The following is a 14,619-nucleotide window of genomic DNA, read 5'->3' as shown; positions in this document are numbered from 1 at the left end:
AAGTCAAAATCAACAGCTCTAAGAGGACATTTTATATCGTAATAACCATGCTATATGAAGATCAATCTGAATGATTTATTCTCCACAATTCAATAACCCAACAAATCTGAAGGACTTATAAGGAAAAATGCTATCCATCTCCAGAGAAAGGACCAATAGAATTTGAATGAATATCAAAGCATAATTTTTTTCTTTATTTTCACTCTTGTCTTGGGGGGTTTGTCTGTATTTTCTTTTACAACATGACTAACATGGAAATATGTTCTACATGACAGCATATGTATAACTTATATGAAATTGTTTACCTTCTCAATGGTAGGAAGAGGAGAGGATTTAGAACAAAAACACTTAAATGAATGTTACAACTGTTTTTACTATAATTGAGGGGAAATATTAATTTTTTAAAAGCTATATGTTCTGCTTCTTTGAATGACAAGGACTTAGTTTCAAACCATTTAGCCATTCCCCTGAATCTGAACCTGAATTCCAGGCTAGGTTAATTGGCACTCTACCATGGAGAAAATTCCTAGCACGTATTTATACCAGGTGAAAATATCTCAAAGGTGATTATCTCATACACATTATGGTTTCTGATTCAACTTATTTTTGATCCAAGTACATCTCCCACACCCAAATTTGTCCAAAGCAAAAGTAAATGAGTTAAATTCACTGAACTCATTGTTCAAAGCAGTCTATGAAACTTTGAGGGAGGGATTTTAATTGCTATGATTATTGTTATTACCACTGATTATAATGCTACATTATAATGTTATTTAATAATGATAACAGGTAGAACTTATATAGTACCCTAAACTTCGCAAAGCATCTTCCAAGCATTATCCCCTATTATCTCATCTCCTTTTTCCCCTCAAAACAGCCTTAGAAGTAGATACTTTTATCACCAGATGAAAAATCTGAGGTATACAGAGGTTAAAAGATTTTTTCATAGTCACATAGCATCTGAGACTAGAATTGAACTCGAGCCTTCTTGTCTCTAGGATCATTTCTCTATCCAGCATACCACTAATGTTGCTATTGTTGTTTTTGTTGTTGTCATCCACTGTTCAGATTCTACATGATTCCATGGACTTTTTGACCATGGAGTTTTCTTGGGAAAGATATTGGAGTGATTTAACATTTCTTTCTCCAGAGTGTATCCATATTAGAGATAGCAACTGAGGCAAATAAGGGTTAAGTGACTTTCCCAGGGTCAACAGTGAGTATCTGAGATCCAATTTGAACTCAAAGTTTTCTGACTAAAAGCTCATTGTGCTATCCATTGCACCACTTAGCAATTTCTAATATGATATATAATATTGGGCAAATAATATGGTGGATAGAATGCTAGACCTGGAGTCAAGAAGACTCATCTGGTTTCAGATATTTTCTAGCTGTGTGACTCTAGGTAAGTCACTAAACTCTGTATGTTTCAAATGTTCTAATTTCTCCCCCCTCCCCCCCCAAAAAAAACCCTTAAATGGAGTCACAGTCAGATATGACTGAAACAGTTGGACAATAATACACATAATAAAGATTTCTGGTGAGCTTTGAGCCTTTATAGCTTATATCTCAATGTAACTCTGTTGTAGTTGGCTTAGTCCCTTTTACAGATGAGGAACTTCAGGGTCAGAAAATTAACTTGTAAGTTAATCATGTTCACACAGATAGGAAGTAGCAGAGCATTGACTTGAAATTTGGCCTTGGACTCCAACTCCAAGTTCTTAGTATGATGCACATGTTTGTTTGTTTGCTTTTTCATATCTGATAGAGGACAAGGAGAGAAGAAAGTTAGGTCATCTGAGGTACAGTTTGTTCCTCCCTGGAGAAGCCAAAGAAAAGGGGCCATGGACAATGAATCTTTGATCTGGGTTTTTATCTTGATGCAGGTAAAATCTCATTAATCTTATTTCCTTAGTTACCCTAGCTCTCAATGGAAGATAGAATAGTCCTCTCCTAAAAGGGTTTGTGGGAATACTCATTAATTTAAATGATTGTTCAAAATGTATAGCTGCTTGCATGCTAAGTAAAAATAAATTTGAACCGGCTGCTGATTGCTTTTGCGTCATGCATGCCAACTGTACAGTGATGAGTGGCCAAATGTAGTACCATACTAATTACCAGGACCATATGGAATAGTATAATCAAGAAACATTATTAAAAATAATTCATGTTCCTTCATACTTACAAAGTTGTTTCCTAGGCATATGCCTTCTGAGAGCACTCCATTAGAGTAATGAGTTACTTTTAACTATCTGTTACTTTCACATAGCTCTGAACTATATGCAGCTTATCCATAAAAATACAAATACCATGGCTGATTCCTTCAATATCTCCGCCCCTCTCATAAATCAACAAGTTTTCCCCATTAGCTCTCAACCTTGAATCATTCCTATGTTTCATCTCCTGTTCAGGCATTTGCCTTTCAACATCTGGGTATATTGGGAAGGGCTCTTGAACCCCAAGAAGGACTCTAGAATCCCAGAAGCTCTCAATACAAATTCAGATTTTGTTATTTACTCTCTTTCTAAACTTGAGCAACTTATTTCCCTTCCCTGGTCTTCAGTTTCCTCATCTGTTAAAAGATGGAAATGCACTTAAGAATGTCTTCTAGCTTTAAGTTCTTAAGTATCTCTGGGTCACAGAGTTCACTTTAGTCCCATTTCCTCCTTCACTTAGGACTCTTCTCTAATAACTATGAATTTTTTTAACCCTTATGTATTATGAGACTTTAGGTTTAGAGTATTATCCCAAAAATAGACCTGAGTTAACTGGTGGGAGCAATTGTGAGGATAAGTGAAACAAAGGGGTAGAGGACCTTGGGGTATTTGGAGAGAAGAAGACAGATTGCAACAATGACCCTGAAATCTGATTTCTAGTCCTGTCTCTGTCACAGGTTCCCTGTATCAAATCACTTACTCTTTTAACTTTATGGAATTTCAGGTTTGGAAAAACCTCAATGTTTCTCCAGTCCAGTCAAAACATGAACTAGAATCCCCTTTGCAATATTCCCAAGTTATTATTTAATCTTCACCAAGAGACGACCAATAATGAGAAATCCAGGACAGTTCATTTCATTTCCTCATTCCTTTGAGAAAGAACCATTAATTTCCTAGAAGGATCAATTCAGAAATGGTCTCCTTCAATAACATCTTCCTTAATTCCTCATTATCAGTTGCTATCACAATCTCATTCCACAGTGTTCCTTGTACTATATTTCATTGTCCTTATGTTTTATATCATCCCCATAAAGCATCTCCTCCTTGATAAAGGCTTCTAAGCATAAAGTAATTCTTTGTAGGTGGCCTCAATTTTTTCTGTAAAATATGAGTCAAGATTTTGAGTTGAGTGAATGAAGGTAGAGGTAGCTTTAGGGAATTTAAGGATGGATGAAAAGGTTTGGAAAAGTTCTTATGGATAGTGGGATAGTGAGTTGATAAGGGAGGTATTAAAGCATTGTCTACTAATCATGAGGACTCAATTGAGAATGTGTAACTTAAATTTGTAGATTACCAGGTCAGAATCTCATATTCAAATCTTAATGACCTCAATGGGAGTTTTCTCAGCAAAGATACTAGAGTGGCTTGCCATGACTTTCTTTAACTCCTTTTACAGAGAAAGAAGCTGAGGTAAAAATAGGATAAGAGATGTGATACAGGTCATATAACTAATAAGTAGCTGAGATCAGATTTTAACTTGGTTATTTCTGACTCCAAGTCTAGTGCTCTATCCAGGGTTACATAATTAGGGGTTACGTAGTCAACCTTGACTGCAAATTGTACTGTGCTTTATTGAAGACCATGATATAGTGAGGCTCATTGTGGTCATGTACCCTTCTTCCACCTGAGAAATTGGGAAAAGAGTGATAGAGTTGTCCAGCTTGGGTGAAAGTCAGTAACTTGAAGTAAGAGACCAATAACAAATTATGGACTGACAAATACATGATTGAGTGGCAAAGGACCCAAGTTTTAAGTACTCTATGTTGGAAGCCAACAGCCACTCCAAAGTATAGCTCATGAGACCCCAGGGATCTAAGCTTTTTGTCAGTCAATAAAAGGACATTGTTCAATAATCCTAAATTCTGTGTTTTTTTTTATTAGGATCATAGAAAAATAAGTAAACAAGAACTATCAATTTAGAAATAGGAATAGGAAATAGAAATAGGAAAATTCTAGAGCCAGTTATAACTGGCTTCCCAAGCCACTTTTTAAATTTTCAGTGTGAGTATTTATACCTTAGAAATCAGCATCCCTTACAAATAAGAGTTTTGTTGAATATCTAGATTGTTTGAAGTGTTAATACTGCATTTTAGACTTTAAAGTGCATTGAATGCTTTTTAAATCCTGATTGTTAAACCTTTACCAGTTCATCTTAAATTACTTTATAAATATTACATGAGTTCAGCAGAAGTTTAATTGAAGGTTCAAGGAATTAAGTCATCACTGAAATGTCCTACAGATTGTAGGATAATTTAATAATAATACTAATAATAATAATAATAATAATAATAATGGAGATGATGATAAAAAACTGACACATATATATAGTACTTTAAAGGTTGAATTAGGGTTTACATTCATCATTTTATTTGGGCCTCACAACACCCCTAGATATAAATGACCTTAGATCACTTCATTTTAAAAATGAAGGACCTGAGACCCAAGGAAGTTCAATTATTTGACCAAGATCACACCGGTAATAAATGGCAGAGGAATGATTTTAACCTCTGATTTCAATTGAATCATTCCTTCTACTGGACCACATAGCCTCCCAAAGCTCCCTTCCTGACACCCATAAAGGTATATAATAATTTCCAGACAGAAAAACAAATGCTAAATGCAATCCTAGGATTTGTTTTAAAAAAGATATCTAGAATGATGGAATTAACAGTACCACTGTACTTTACCCTAGTCAGAACATCTGGAATACTATATTTAGTTTGGGGCATCCATTTTAGGAAAGACATAGAAAAGCTAAAAGCACTTACAAGAAGAGAGTTACCAGAATATTAAATGGACTAGAGAATATGCCACACAAAGATCAGTTCATGGTACAGGAGATATTTATGCTGGTAAAGGAAAGATTTAAACTATTTAAGAGGTTTTTATGTAGAAAAAGAACCAGTTCAAATAAATTCTACAAGGCAGGAAAATATGATGAAGTTTAAGAGGAACCAATTTCATCTCGATATATGAATTTTCCTAAAATAAGAGTAGTCCATTCTGGAATGAATTCAATAGGAGTCTTCAAGTAGAAACTAGATGATCGCTTATTTATCTATTGAAGGTACTCTTACTGAGATGCATAGCTTGGCCTAGATGTCTTCTAAGAACCCTTCCAACTTGAAGATTCTATAATTTGCATCATTGCAACTCCTCTGATTCCCCCTCTACTTTATTCAATCATTATGTTAAATGGAAATACTGTCTTGCTTTTGGATAATAGTTCTGAAGAGGTCACCATGTTACCATTGCCAGAATCAGAAACTCTTTAATGTGTATTCAGAATGTTTTATGCAATACCTTTTATCTTCCATTTAGGAAAAATAGATTCCAAAACAATATTTTACTCATGCCTAACTTCAGTTCAAATGTAAATTGCGCTTGGGTCTGGTGAGGATGTAATGATAGCAGAACCCTGTCTAAGTAATAGGGAAAGAGGCAGTGGTATTTTCCCAGTACTGATAATATTCAGGAGCTTGACTCAAGAAGACAATATTACATAGTGGGCAAGTAAGACAATGAGTGGAAAAGGATGAGAAGTGGAAGGCATTATCAGAATCAAAAGCAACATCAAGCATCAAAAGCAAATTCACGATGAGATTCAAGAAAGGTATCTTTGGGGAGGAAAGTCATAAATTATTAGGCTACAACAGCTTGGTACTAGGTAAAAGAGATCAAACTAGACAAACAAAGTTGGTTCAAGTAACTCACAGGTTCGTGGAAGATTTTTACCTAGCAATGTAAAACCTCTTTCCATTACCAGTCTACCTAGTCAAGTTTTTCCAAATTCATTTTAGTTGGAGAGCTCAGAAAGTCATCACTGCCATATTTGTTGACTATTACTGAACCATGACTTTCATAATTATCACACATTTTACTAAGTATAAAGACAATAAGATAAAATATCAATCATTCTTTCATACAAACACAAGATTCTCTCTGATCTCTCTGACTAAGGTACCTCTGAATAAGAAGTAATTCTCCAATGTGCTAAGACTTCTGGAGTAAAATAACAATAGTAAAATATAAAAAATTAACATACTTTATGGAGTTGATTAGAACTAATTCCACTTCTAACAAGATGTGTAAAATAATAATTGTTTCATAAAATAAATGAGATATATGGTTACCTGGTACATTGATTATAGTGCTATAATGAAAGACACATAATTTGAGCAATATTGATTTTGATTGGCAAAGGTTTTTTTAGCATATAGACTCATTCAAATCTAGCTACCATTATTATTCAAAAAATGATCTTAATTTCTAACTATTTGTTATAAATGACAAAAAGTTGGGGGACAGAGATAAGGAAAAGAATGGAAAGGGTAGAATGTAATGGAAAAGGATAGAAAAGAGTATATATATATATATATATATATAATAATTTCTCTTCATTCTTTAGATACTACACTCCTTTTCTTGTATCTTTACCTTTATACTGGCTGTCTTGCATGAGTGAAATTTAATGATTCCTTACCTCTCCCTTTCAGAATCCCTAACTTCCTTCAAGACTTTCAATCATCAGGGGCAGCTAGATGGTGCAGTGGATAGAGCCTTGGAGTTAGGAGTACCTGAGTTCAAATCTAGCCTCAGACACTTAATAATTACCTAGCTGTGTGACATTGGGCAAGCCACTTAACCCCACTGCCTTGCAAAATCTTAAAAAAAAAAGCCAAAAGAAAGTCTTTTCAATCATCACCTTCTATATGTTTGATTGTTTCAGTCATGTCCAACTCTGTGGCCTTATTTGGGGTTTTCTTGGAAGAGATATTGAAGTAGTTTATCATTTCCATATCCTGCTCATTTTACAGATGAGGAAATTGAGTCAAAGTCTTTAAGAAACTTATTTAGAGTCACAAAGCTATTAAGTGTCTGAGGCCAGATTTGACCTCATTAAGAGGCCTTTTTTTGACTCCTGGTTCAGCTCTCCATCCACTGTACCATCAAGCTGCCCACCTTCTATAAAACATCTTTCCTGATTCCCTAAAATGCTAGTCCCCTCCTTCTCAAACTACAATATATTTAATCTTATTTATTTATTTATATTTATATTTATTCCATATATTTTCATTTTTCTTATTTCTGCCATTAGAATTTAAGTTTCTTATAACTAAGGATTATTTCATTCATTATCTGTGTGTGTTTGTGTCCCCAGAACCCAACACAGTGCTTTTCACATAATAGTCACTTAATAAAATACTTGCTGATTTAATGCTGAATTTTCAAAGGACCATACTTGATATCCACCATAATGTATTTCCAACAGAAGAATAAAAAACGTGCCATGGTAGAAATGAAACATTTATACTTAGATGAACTTTGATCTTAATTTTCATTTGGCTCGGCATCATTTCTGGTTTGTGTAAAAAAAGAACCACAGATGATCAATCTGTAAACTAGTTAAAGTACCAACATTCAACCTTTCTGTAAAAGTCCTAAGTACAGTCATCATTCAGTACTGGCTGCAAAATGAGGGGGATGATCAAGATGATATCTAAAAATTTTTTATTTCTAAATGTTATAATCCTTTCATAACTTCAAGTCCATAATAGAAGCCAGTGTGATTTGGTGCCTTTAATATGGTACAAGTAAGTTCTTCATGCTTGAGATTACATTATAATGTTTTCATGTTGCTCCTTGGAGAAGAGGAATAAATTAATAACAAGTCTCTATGGTCTAAGATGGGGAAAGAGGGAAATGCAGGAATAAAGCAGGTTAAGGTAAGCATGAGCTGTATCAGCAGCTAGTAAATCTGATAATGTAATGAATAATTCTAATGATTCAGAAAGAAATCCTTACTAAGACATGCATTAAGTTAAAATGAGACAAAAATGGGCATCTTGGAGGTAGAAAACCACAGAAAAACCAAGACATAAGGCAAGGATCTCTAATTCAGAAATTCAGTCAAGTATCTGGTACAAAGTCCAAATGAATGTAACCAACACTTCCATTACTCTAATGAGTCATAGACTAACTACGAGAATCAATTGTTAGTGAGCTCAGAGATTTCTGGTCATCCTCATATCAGAAACTGTGAGTTCTCCTAGAAAACTACATGAACATAGGCTTTTGAGCTGTAAGAAACATGAGAGAATATCTATGCTAATAATAACTGAAGAGGAAACTGAAAACTAGAAAAGTTAAGTCATTTGCCCAATTATGTGTTGGAATGACAAGCACAAGGCAGAAATTAGAAAAATCCAATCTCAAATCTGGCCCTTGGCAAGTCATTTATCTCTGTTTCTTCATCTATAAAATATAATAATAGCATCTACCTACCTAAGTTATGAAAATCAAATGAGATATTATCTGATACATAGTAGGTACTTAATGCTACTTCCTTCTTTCCTAGTAAAAAGCAAAACTGAAATTCAAATCAAAGTTCTAATTTATAACAAACTTTGCATCTTTGTGATTTTAAGTGTGACTTCTCACCCATAAATTATATAGGAATCATTTTTATCCTATTATTTCCAAATTTTCAGTGCCTTCTCATATCTCCTCTAACATTAGCCAATCCTGAAAACCCAGACAGAGATACATTTTCCCACCCTACCTTCCAAGGCATAACTGGGCAATGAACTGTTTCCCTTGCCAGTTGAGTCATCAAATGATAAACTGAACAAACCGCATGCTTTTTTTCTTAACCTATTACATTATCAAACACTCCAGTCCTGACCATCACACAACCAAATGAATTTTCCAGTGTACCCCCCATACTACATCATCCCTAAGTAATGAGATTATTTAGAATTCGGACTTCTCTGATATGACCCCTATTTCATTTTGGGTACTTTATCTCTATAGAATATATGAAATGAAATGGGAGCAGTCTTAAGTAAAAAGATGGGTTGCCCCAGACTGCATGGATCTTTCCTTTTAATAGTGAGTTGGGAATGTTCTGGTCACACTTCTCCCCCCCCCCCCACCCCTTTGTTTATTCAAAAATTCAGGTTTTTCAGATTTGAGGATTAGGCATAAATTATCATTTTTAAACTTAAACAAGGAAACTAGCTAAAATTTTCAAACTCTTATTGAAATAACATGACTATATTTTGGTAAACAAGGAATTTATACTTTTCAGCCTCAAAAGGAATTTATGAGAAAGTGATAACAGATCCATTAAATGAAAAAACCATATTACTTTCCCTGAATATATTAGGAAGATGATAAGCATTATGTTAAGCAGATGACTTAGGTGTCACTCAGGTTCTTCACTAACTGCCTGTGTGATCTTAGGAAAGTAGTTTCACTGCTCAGTTTCCTGATGTGTAATTGAAGGGAGTGGTGGCATAATTAAATCTATTAATTTGGGCTAGAATTCATCAATATGGGGAACTTCCAGTGTGAAAATTCTCTCCATTAGCACAGAACTGCAATCAATGTATAAGCTGTCTGTCAATTAGTAAGTCAACAAACATTTAGTACTTGTAGTTTTAGTGATTTGTTTGTGAACACTGAGATGGTAAGTGATCTAACCTTGGTAACATACTTAGTAAATGTAAGAGGAGAGATTCAAATTCAGGTCTCCTGAATGACCTGTTATACTATGTTTGTTTCCTTGAAAAAAAAAAAGGTTGGGGGAACAATGATGTCCATACTGCCTACCTCATAGGGCTATTTTAAGTAAGGCACTATATAAAATTTTAAAGAACCCTAAGGAAAGGAACAGGGCCTGAAACAGTGATTTCACTGTTATTAGGAGCATTTTATTGAAATTTCCACTACTAAGGCATATTGGTACATGCTCTGTGGCTTACAGTCTTAGAGAACTGCCTAAGCTCCAGATCAGTTAAGTGATATGTCTAGAGTCTCACAATCAATATATAACAGAGGCAAAACTTGAACAGAGGCCTTCCTGGCTCAGAGGTTGTTTCTGTAGCTTTTTTTGCTTATCTTTGTTATTTTAACTCTGCTCCTGGGATACAGGAAGTATAGATCTACGGGTTTTTTTTTTATTTTTTTTTTTTATTTTTTGCTGTAGCTCAGGTCTGATCCCTGGCTTGTCATCGGCCAAGATGTTGCCTGTGTGGTCCAGGCCTTGCCTTTGCAAAGATTTTTCCCCACCTTTATGTCCAGGTTCTGACTTAACAGTGGTTCCTTCCCAACCCAGTCCTGTCTTTTACCCCATTGTTCTCAGGGTTCAGACTTTGGGGTTGGGGTCCTCCCTGTTGGCTTCTTATTTAGCTGCCAGAACCTCTGCTGTTATTAAGCTGTCAGGACCTGGATTGCAAAGTGGCTAAGAGCCTCCTGCTGGCTTTCCTACTCTCCTGCCCCCTGGACTTTACTTCCCCTTTCCCCCCAAAGAGATAGACCTTCACTGAATATCCTCCACGATGTCTACAATTAAAAACTTCTTTGAATCATTTCTTTTTCTTGGTGGGATCTGTAGTATTAATGTCAGAGTAGAAGTTTCATTTATCTTTGGTAGGGAAAAGCTTCAGGAGCATGTTAGCCCCACCCCTAAAGTCCCAAGATTGTTTCTCTACCATGCCACACTGGCTCTCAAAATGCCACAATGGACCAAACACATGGGAATTATTCTTCTTTGCAGGGCATACCTCAGTGTTCATTTCATTGAGGACCATAAATTTCCCTAAAGATTTGATTATGATAATCTGAATTTCCTGTTGTCTCAAAAATATCATATAGTATGATTCAGGCCATTGCTACATAGGTCTTGTTTCCTTCTGTAACAATGTACTGATATGATAGAAAAAAGTGCTATACTTACTGTTAGAGGATCTGGGTACAAATTCTGCCCTTGCCACTTGATGCCTCTGTGATCTTCAACTCAACTTTTCAGTCCTTTGGGCTCCATTTTCCTCATCTGAAAAATGAGAGGGTTTTATTAGTTTTCCTGTAAGCTTCTTTACAGCACCAAAACTACTATATATGGATTTAATCCAAACCTCAGGGGGGGTCTCTTCAGATCCATACTCACAAAGGTAAGCAATAAAAGGTAGCATCTCCCTTGAACAAAAACATCAGAAGCCTCCTCTTTAAAGGTATTGCCCTACTAGCTAGGCAATGCCAATGAAGAAACAAAGTAATTAATTAATGAGATGCTAAAATCAAAAGGTAGAGAGGAATTTTGTTCAAAACTACAAGTTATATGAGTCATAGGTAGTTTATTGCTTTGGGTATGTGCCTACATGAAGTCACAATGTTTTTCTAACTATCTGTTATTTGGTATATTCAAGATCTGAAAGAGATGTGGGGATTTAAGTGGACTGCATGCTCAATATGCTAGTAATGTGGTGGCTGCCAAAAAACAAATTTCATGTTAGTTACATAATTCCAGGAATTAAGACTTAATAGTCCCTCTGTACTCTGCCATGGTCAGACCACATGAAGTGTATTGTAGGTAGTGTACACAGTTTAAGAAGAACTTTGATAACCTAGAAATCATCTAAACAAGAGCAACCAGGATATTGAATGACTTCGAGTCTGTGTCTCAGAAGGATAAGTTGAAGGACCTGAACCTGTTTAGCCTCAAGAAAACTCAGATTTAGGAGGAGAAATGCTAGCTTTGTATTTGAAATATTTGAAGGACTATAATGGGGAAGAGGGATTTGATGATCTATTTGACCCGAAGGCAAAATCAGGAGTATTAGATAGAAATTAAAAAGAAAACAACTTAGCTGATGCTGGGAAAGATTTTGAAAATTAAAGTTATCCAAAATTGGAGAAGTGATAGGTTCTCTGTCATTGGAAGTCTTTGAGAAAATTTAGATGACCATATGTCAGATATGGTATAATAAATATTCCTTTTATATATAGGTTGGACAAGATGGTTGCCAATGATGTTTCCAAATTCAAACTCTATTATTCTGTAATTGACCCTTCCTAGAAAGAATGTCTCCAAACAAATTTTCAACATAGGGTAAATAGCATCTAAGCCATGTACAAAATATCACAAAGAAGGCAGAACATCAATGATGGTAGGCTAAATGGAAGACTAGCTCAGGTAATATTAAAAGATGTCACAGCAGTGTAATGATTTCCTGAATGCCATATTCTGTATAAGACACCATGAATGGAAAAGTAAAAAAAAATTATATTGGAGTTATGAAATTTTGCTTGCAGTCAATTTTGCTGGAGTGCATTTATTCATAATATAAGAAACAATGTACTATTTCTGACAATTTCTATTTTGGCTCTAAAGTGGTAGTGACTTCATATTTCTGACAGTGTTCAATCTGTCATCTGTTCACAGTGAACCTTAATAGAAAAGCCATTTTTGGTTTGTTTTGGGGGGCAAAAAGGAAAAAAAACAAGGATAAGATGACCCTGCTTTTTGGAGCAAATGACTCTATCCTTAACCTTGTCCTGTTTTATATTTCTATTAATAGTTTGCATAAAGATTTGAAGTCTAGTTTTATCAAAGAGGTGAATACTGCAAGAATAGTAAAGCTAGATAATTCATTGGTAGACAGAATCAAGAGGGACTCTGAAAATTCAACATGAGGTTATTGGGCTTAATTTAATAAGGAAAAGTTCAATAAGAAAAAGTATTAAGTTCTAACACTCTGGCTGAAAAAAATCAGTTATTTAAATGCAGGCTGAAAAGATAGGATTATAGAGTCTTTCTTATTAAAAAAAACTCAGTATGAAGTTTTCATTGACTGCAAACTCAGGTACTGACACACCAGTGCAATGTACTCAAAACAAAAAAAAAGCTAGCAAGGAGAGGATGATAACTTTATTCAGTTACCTGAAGTAGAGTCACGTGGAGTGGATTTGTTTTACCTATTATCAGAAGCAGAACTATAAGAAAAATACATTATTTGGAGGAAAATGGATTTAAGGAGGGGGAAAATAGGAAGACATCATTGAGCAGTAGACAGAGGGCCAGCTCAAAAGTTAAGAACCCTGGGAGTCAAGACCCTCATTTTACTCCTACTACCCTATGGCCCCAAATAGATAAATTACCTCTAGAGACTCAATATAGGAAAGCATTAGATTTGCATTGTAAGTTTTCTTAATGTGATTTCTCTATTCCAAAGAAATTAGAGATCTCTGATCTCCACAATGCACAGAGGCTCACCACTGGTGCACATTACAACTTAGCTAAGCTCTCTTACCTGCAGGATTGCCATTCCTCTTCACTTGGTGTTCACTTGAATTCATCCAAAATGCTAGAGCCCTTTGTCAGGATAATTTTTGATTTAGTTTTTTTTAAGACAGAAACAATGGAGCAATTATATCATTGTAAATTTGCTGAAGTTTGAGTCAATCATTGCTTTAATTCCTCAGAAACTGTAATGTTGGAAGACTTGCAATCATAGAGCATCACTGGGAGAACATTTGTGATGCAAAGTTGGGTCTTTACCCTGGTGAGCAGCCTGACATTGTAAAAAGCCTTGAAGAATTTCCCAAATGTTATCTATATTATCTCCTTCCTATTCAATTTTGAGCCCAAATTGTCCATATCCAGGATCTTTCCAAAATATATACATTGATATACCAAATTAATGAATGGGTTGGATACCCAATTCATAATTTAAACTGGATAACAGGAATGTCTCATCCATTTAGTTTGTCCTTTATGGAATGGTAATAATCACAATCATATGTCACATTGAAAAAACTTTCAATATTCTAATGCAAAAATGCAATCAGGAATATGGCTAAAATAAGAGCATCAAGAGGTCCTCATTATCAGAGCAAATTCTTTTCCATTTGAAACCTGAGTAAGACCTCCTCATGATAGTGAACACATTTGGTGAGTATATACCTATTTATTTTGTGATGAAATTAAATAATTTATGTAAACTACTTTGTGAATGTTAAAAATGTTTTAGAAAATCCAATGATGATAATGTTATTTCACTCATTGTTAATCAAATCATTGAAAAATGTTATGGTGTATAGGGTGTAGGGTGTGTTCAGGGAAGACTAGCATTTCTTGTGTGAGGGCTGTTTTTCAGCTTTTCAGGGCTGTTTTCCACCTTTGGTGTTCAACACTTTGGTCTCTCACCTGTGGCTCCAAGAAACTGTAACATGGACAGTAGCTATACCTCAATAAATATTTAGGTGGATGGATTAAACTAGGCTGAAGATAACTAATTGGTCTCAAACCCCCCAGTTAGCTTGTCTACCCTAAGCATATGAAGACTTTCCAGGTAGAACAGGTGCATGAGAACAATCTGTTCCATCCATGAAGATAGCTGAAGTAGTGCTATGGAGCACTTAGAACTTGATTAGACATCAAAGATGCCAAGATCAACCACTGCATCTTCAGCCATCACCAGTTGCCTTGACTATGTCCTGACACTGAACTATGATGCCTCCAGAAGATAGATTGAGGCTACTAACTTCTTGAAACTTAGTCTCAAAAAAGACATCACACAAATCATTTTACCATTTGTACCTATCTCAAAATTCTGCGACA

General features: G+C 35.1%; 1 long non-coding RNA gene across 2 annotated transcripts in view; it reads right to left on the bottom strand.

The window, feature by feature from the left end:
* LOC141494933 (uncharacterized) overlaps positions 1–14,619 on the bottom strand; it is a 94,262-nt gene that overhangs the window by 14,198 nt on the left and 65,445 nt on the right. For both annotated transcript variants that reach the window (XR_012470589.1, XR_012470588.1), the window contains exon 2: positions 10,957–11,052. This is a non-coding gene — a long non-coding RNA (uncharacterized LOC141494933). The remainder of the gene's footprint in view (positions 1–10,956; positions 11,053–14,619) is intronic.

The sequence above is a fragment of the Macrotis lagotis genome, chromosome 8, assembly GCF_037893015.1.
Source record: "Macrotis lagotis isolate mMagLag1 chromosome 8, bilby.v1.9.chrom.fasta, whole genome shotgun sequence".
NCBI lineage: Eukaryota > Metazoa > Chordata > Mammalia > Peramelemorphia > Peramelidae > Macrotis > Macrotis lagotis.
Note: the sequence above shows the minus strand (reverse complement) of the source record. Positions and strands in the feature narration are given on the sequence as shown.